The following is a 7,021-nucleotide window of genomic DNA, read 5'->3' as shown; positions in this document are numbered from 1 at the left end:
GTATCCACCACACTAGCCAGAAAGCCTATGCATCCACCCTGTAACAAGTCTCTGCCTCTCAACGCCGATATCCTGGGCACATGGGGTCCATGCACCGCTCCCACAAAAATGAAGGGATCCTCACCCTTTGGCTCAAAAGTCACCATCTTCTTCCTGCAGTCAATGGTAGCTCCATATCTAACCAACCAATCCATACCTAGAATCATATCAAAGTCCTCCATACTCAATTCAATCAAGTCTACAGATAACTCTCTACCATCAACTATCACTGGTAGTGCTCTAATCCACCTCCAAGATACTACCAGTTCCCCTGTAGGCAAAATAGTCCCAAATCCTGAAACACAATACTCACTAGGCCTACACAGTCTATCTATCACCTTACTAGAAACAAATGAGTGTGTAGCACCAGAGTCAATCAATACAGTAAAAGGAGTGCCAGCACTAGAAAGCTGACATGTCAGTACCGAGGGACTAGCCTTGGCCTTTGCCTGCATCAGGGTGAACACTTGAGCTGGAGTCAAGCTGTCCACATTCTCCACATCTCCCTTATTCACTGTCGAGCAATCTTTCTTGAGGTGTCCCACCACCCCACATACATAACAGGCCTTAGCCCGGCATTTGTCTGGATGGCGTCTTCTGCACCTCTTGCACTCAAGATAAGTCCTCCATGTATCACCGCCTCCCTGATGGCCTCCCTGAGTACCCCAACCTCTCCTATTAGGACCAGGAGCGATCGAAGCATCAGGAGTCTTCCTCTTCAAATCACTGGGGGCTCCGCCCCTACCAGAACCAGAATATGGAGTCACCGCCCTACGGCCCTCCCTCCTTACCGCACTCTTTCTCCATATCTTATTATTCGCTTCCTCAGCAGTAAGAGCCTTCTCTACAGCCTGGGCATAGGTTGTCCCTCCAGGAATTGTTGTAATCCTCACATCACGGGCAATCATGGCATTAACCCCTCTAATGAATCTTCTTGCCTAGCTGCATCAGTAGGCACAAGATCTGGTGCAAATTTCGTAAGTCTGTCAAACTTTAGGGCGTACTCTGTAACTGTCATGCTGCCCTGAACTAGCCCCACGAACTCATTTATCTTCGCTGCCCTGATGGCAACATTATAATGCTTCTGACTGAACAAGTCCTTAAATCCTTCCCAAGTCAAAACAGTAACATCCCTGGTCTGTGATGCCACCTCCCACCAGATTCGGGCATATCACTCTGTCATGTCCCTCTACCCTCATAAAATAAAGAATGGTAGTAATCATGGTCATCCACTGTTCAGCTTTCAGTGGATCAAGCCCTCCCTCAAAGATCGGGGGCTCCTGCTTCCTGAACCTCTCATATAACGGCTCCCATCTATTTCCAACCTCAATTGGTTGTGCAACAGGTACCACTGCAGGTGGCACAATAGGGGCAACACTCCCAGACAGAGCTTGCTGCTGCAGAATTCGAATCTGTTCATCTTGCCTCTGTAGTCAAGCCTGCATATCTGCCATCAGTTGCTGCCAGTTCTTAGGGACTGGCGGAGAGGTCTGGCCCTGATCATCATCTTTAGCCCCAGACCTGCCGACTAGTCGCGTAGATTTTCTTGGATGCATAATTATCCAAGTTAATCTGCAATCAATGACTCGGCAATAAGACTATGATGACAGGGTAATAATCCTTTCATGACCATCACTGGAACTCCAATCATTCACAAGCAATCGATTTATAACAATTTATCCTGGTATTCATCCACATGCATAGCAGTGCTGATAAACACGCCTCAATAACATCATGCAATAGTCAAGGGCCACGCCCTATCAGTATCTCATGCTCCCTATTAATCAAACAGATATCAACAGTCATATTTCATTCAAATCGTTTAAGCACATAATCATGTGTACACAATTACCAAACCATGAGTCGAGCTTGTCTCTCGCGGCTAATGTACATGTCCAGCTAGTCTTCAGGAACCCATAAATCTAGGACGCTCTGATACCAAGTTGTAACGCCCTGGATAGCCAAGACCTCTACACTGTGTGTTTATAAAGGTGCTAGACATGCTAATCAAGTCATTTAATTAAAAATGTGTTGCTGAAACTATAGTGGAACAAGGGTTAAACGATTTTGGTCTTAAAAGTCGCATTTCTTATAAATAAACATTTCCTGTTTACATGGGATCCCAAAAATAATAGGATTAAAACCATTCACAAGAGATTTGAGATTTAAATACAACATTAGCCATACTAAGGCAAAATGAACAGTTAAGCAATCCCTGTCCTGATTCACTCCTCGGCCATGGCGATCGAACAACTGACTACGTACATTCAACCCCACAGCCCTCTATCTCAAGATTGGTCCAACCTGCCTTTGCCTTTACCTGCACCATGTAGCACCCGTGAGCCAAGGCCCAGCAAGAAAACACAATAACAGTGCATAAGCAATCAATAGACAATCAAATATCCCATATCACATAAGCATGATTTCAACCATATAAGCATTCATGATAACCAGGTATTCAGCATACCAAACATGTCAACTCATATCAATCACCAATTTACAAATGATAACTAGGGTTAATGCCCTTAGGCCGCACCCTCTGATTATCCCACTGACTTCAGCCCGCTTAAACTGAGCTCAGTGAATATAAAGCTGTCCTTGGCTACCAGTGGCCAAGCCGCGCCCTGTGCACAATTATTGTGTACAACACCCTTAGGATGTTTATCACATGTCCCATGGCATAATACCATCATTGAAATTATATAGATATCGGGAGCACTTAATCCCATCATATACATATAATCGGGTGTAGTTTTCTTACCTTTAGATTTACTAGCTTTGTTCACTTTGATCCTTGACCACGATCCCTCTTGAACCCTAGCGCGCACCTAGTCACAACCACAGGTCAGAACCATAACCAAACCTCAAGTCCAAAACCTAACCTCGGGACCAATCCCGAGCCCTCGGGAAGCTCTAATTCCACCAAACGGGGTGGTGGAATCGAACCTCGAACTCCCGGGCAAAAACCCTTGAAAATAACTCAAAAACCCCTTTCTGGATGCAGGGTAGTGCTACAACGCTCTTTGGAGGGCGCTACAGCGCTACAAGCAGAACCAAAATCTCCCAGATAACCAAACCTAGCGCTACAGTGCCCAAAGGCTAGCGCTAGTCACAGAACCAGCACCCCTGCATTTTCCCTTCCTGCGATTTCCCCGAACCAACCCTTGCCAAAACTTTTCCAATTTTCAAGTAAACTAAAAAACAAGCTTATCAACACACTCCACTCGTCCCAAGCATCCCAAATACATAAAACCCAATCACATGCACCCCTAATCTCAAAATTCACCATGGTTGAACCTCAAACTCAGAAACTTCAGCACAGCAGTCAAAACCTCAGAATTTAAAGCTTAGAATTTCATATCTTCATTGGGGATTTCACCCTAAGTCAACTTCTACACCTCCTTGGCTTACTCCTCCTCAAACCCCTGGCTTGAATTCACTAGAGTTCCCACCAAATTCAGCTTAGACACCATAGTTCAATAGCAAAACCAAAAACTGAAGAAACTTCAGAGTCTTACCTCAACTAAATGGCTTATTCTTGCTAAACCCTTGCCAAATCTTCAAGCCAGACTAAGAACTCTTGCCTCAAGCTTACCCTGGCTTCCCTTGGGTTTCTACTCCAAAATACCTCAAGAATTGATGAAGAAAACCTAGACCGACCTTGACAAAATGGCCTGCTTTTCTTTCCCTTTCCTTCCCTTCTTTTCTTTCTTTCCTTTTCTTTCTTTTCTCACACTTCTACTTCATTCTACAAACTCCACTAAGAATAAAGCCCCAGCTATGCCTATCTTCACATGCCAAATGACCACAAAACCCTCCCCTTTAATTCTAAATCCTTTAATCCACTTAGGGGCATTTTGGTCATTTCACCCAATTCCCGCTAATTCCTCGAGTGTCTCTATTATTTACCACTTACTTCCCGACACCTTACTAATCACCAATTATACTCCTCAATATCAAAATTGACCCCAATATACTCTCCAAATTCCCAGAAATACCCCCAGGCTCGCCCCGAGTCGGGTATAAATCCCCGCCGTGACTTTTTCGCTAACCTGCTCACTAGGATCGTCTCGAATCACAGATCACAAATATATCCACATAATAATGTGGTCTCAAAAATCTATCACATATATGTACATTTATGCCCTCAACGGGCCAAAATTATGATTATGCCCTTCTAACCTAATCAGGGCCTACATGCATAATAATACACATAGTCATGCATCTCAAATATTCAATTAATCATATAACATACTTTAAATCATTAAGTCATATATATTCCAGTTATGCCCTCCCGACACACTAATCAAGGTCCTTAAGCCTTATTAGTAAATTTGGGTCGTTACATATTGCAACCATTAGTATTCTGGAATGGAAGTGGGACGATATAGCCATGGACTTCGTGATAGGATTGCCATGAAAAAATAAGCAACACGACTCAGATTGGGTTGTGGTAGATAGACTCACCAAGTCAGCTCACTTCCTACCTATCAAGACTACGTACAGTGTTGACCAGTACGCAGACATTTATGTTCGAGAAATAGTATGACTGCATGGAATCCCTAAGACCATAGTATATGACAGAGGATCGGTCTTTACATCAAGATTTTGGGGAAGCTTGCAGCAAGCCATGGGAACCAACTTAAGTCTTAGTACGACATTTCATCCTCAAACCAACAGTCAGTTCGAGCGTACCATATAGATTTTAGAAGATATGTTTCGAGCTCTTGTACTAGAATTTAGAGGTTCATGGAGTAAGTATTTTACACTTATAGATATCTCCTACAATAATAGCTTCTAGGCAACGATCGGTATGGCACCCTATGAGTTACTTTAGGGAAGGAAGTGTTGATCGCCATTACATTGGGACGAGGTAGGAGAAAGACAACTTCTTGGACCCGAAGCTGTTAGAGAGGCTCAGGATGTAGTGGTACTGATTAGAAAGTTTATGCTCACTACTCAGAGGAGACAAAAAGTTATGCGGATACCAAGCGACGAGATGTGGAATTCAAAGTCGGATATCAAGTCTTTTTAAAGATATCTCCTATGAAAGGAATGAAGCGGTTTGGGAAGAAAGGCAAACTTAGCCCCCGGTTTATAGGTCCTTTTGAGATATTGGACAAGGTGGGAACAATTTCATATAGATTAGCCCTATCGCCAGCTCTACCTGATAGCCACAATGTGTTTCACATCTCGATGCTGTCTTGAGTTACAAGGAACGACCGGTTAGCATACTAGAGAAGGGGATGAAGGAATTACGGTCTAAGAGTATTCCAATAGTCAAGGTCCTATGGAGGAAGACATCCTAGCAGTAGTCGTAGCATAGTAGTAGTAGTAGTAATATTTTTGTTTTCATGAATATTGGTTCAAGTCGGGATTTACTTGTAAACTCATATAAACAGTTATAAATTTTATAAGTATAACCTATAGTTTAGAAATATTAATTATAACATAAGGTTTCATTAATATTGCTAGTCCTAGAAATATTATTTATTATAACCTATGGTTTAGATAGAATAATTAAGAGTGTGACACTTGTCGCAAGCATGTTTATTAAGGATTTAAGCATTTTTGAATAAATAATTTAATTAAGGATAAATCTAGAAGCTCTAGAACCTTCCAGCAGCTGTTAGGATTATGTTTTACTCAGTCAAAGTTGTTTTAACAAACTTCAAATATGCTGAAAGTGTGCAAAAACGTGTTTAAAATATCATCGTATGCTGATATATCGCTGTAATAGGGTTCGATATGTCGCCTGCGGAACATATGAAAAACACGTCGACTTTTCATGAACAAAACCACAGAAGCTCGGGGCATAGGTAGAGGTGATATATCGCCTAGGGTAGGCGATATATCGACTCTCGGAGCCATTTTTGAAACTTTGTGAATTTAAATTAGAAACAGCCCTCAACCACTTGGACTTGTTTTTTAACGTTTTTTATCGAATTCTGGGCATCTGTTGAACCAAAAATTCAAATTTATATTCATTTTAAAAAGGGTTGGTTTCACTCCTTGAACTCTATAAATAGCACCTAGTACTCAGCCATTTGATTCATCATTCAAGCATTCTTCAGAGCGTCCAAGCTGCTAAATTTATTCTAGAGAGAAAACACTAGGGTTTGGGATTCAAAGCTTTTCAATCTACGCTTTATCAACACTTGGGAAATAAGATAGAGTGACATTTCAGTATTAAGGTGTAGATCAAAGTTCTAGTCCATTCAAGGTATTCTTATCCTCAGATTTATTTCATCATAGTTCTTTTATTTTCTTTAATTTTCTTTCAGATTCTAACTCATCATTATGGCTTTTGGTTAGGTGTTTAAGTTCTTGAAACTTAAGGTTTTTCGGTAAGTTTCTATCTTGATTGTTTATATCTCTTTTTCATCTCCTTTTCTTTAGAAAATTATGGTTCTTATTGTTGATTTTAGGAGTTGTCCATCCTCTTCTTGTCTCCAATATCCCGGTTTTTGGTAAGGAAAATAGGTTAGATTATATGTGTTATGATATGTTTATATGCTATGATATGTTATGCGAGATATATATACATATGAATATGTTTTTAGTTGCTTGGGGCTTATAGTTGCTTAGATTGCAAACCCCAAGATTTTTATCATTATCGTGGATTAGAGTTATTATTTACCCTACCTCGATTAGTAGACTGAGGACCTAGACGTGTAATCATATACTACTTTGTGATCTATCCTACCTCGATTAGTAGACTGAGGACCATGCCACGGTAATGAGTTAATGGCCATTAATATTGTAGTCATATATGATATACGTTTTTATGTCATATGTTTTATAGTATATATTTTATGATATAGTCTTATGATTTATGATATATGTTTTTAGTAGATTTTCCTTGCTGGTCATTAGGCTCATTCCTTTTACTTTAGATGCTACAGGAAAATAAACTTGGAAGGCGGGATGGATTCGTGGCAACTTGGCATGTGTATTGGGGATGGACTGGTTGAATGGACTG

Source organism: Humulus lupulus, chromosome 5 (assembly GCF_963169125.1).
Source record: "Humulus lupulus chromosome 5, drHumLupu1.1, whole genome shotgun sequence".
Taxonomy (NCBI): domain Eukaryota; kingdom Viridiplantae; phylum Streptophyta; class Magnoliopsida; order Rosales; family Cannabaceae; genus Humulus; species Humulus lupulus.
The sequence above is the reverse complement of the archived record's forward strand: the minus strand, read 5'-3'. Positions refer to the sequence as shown.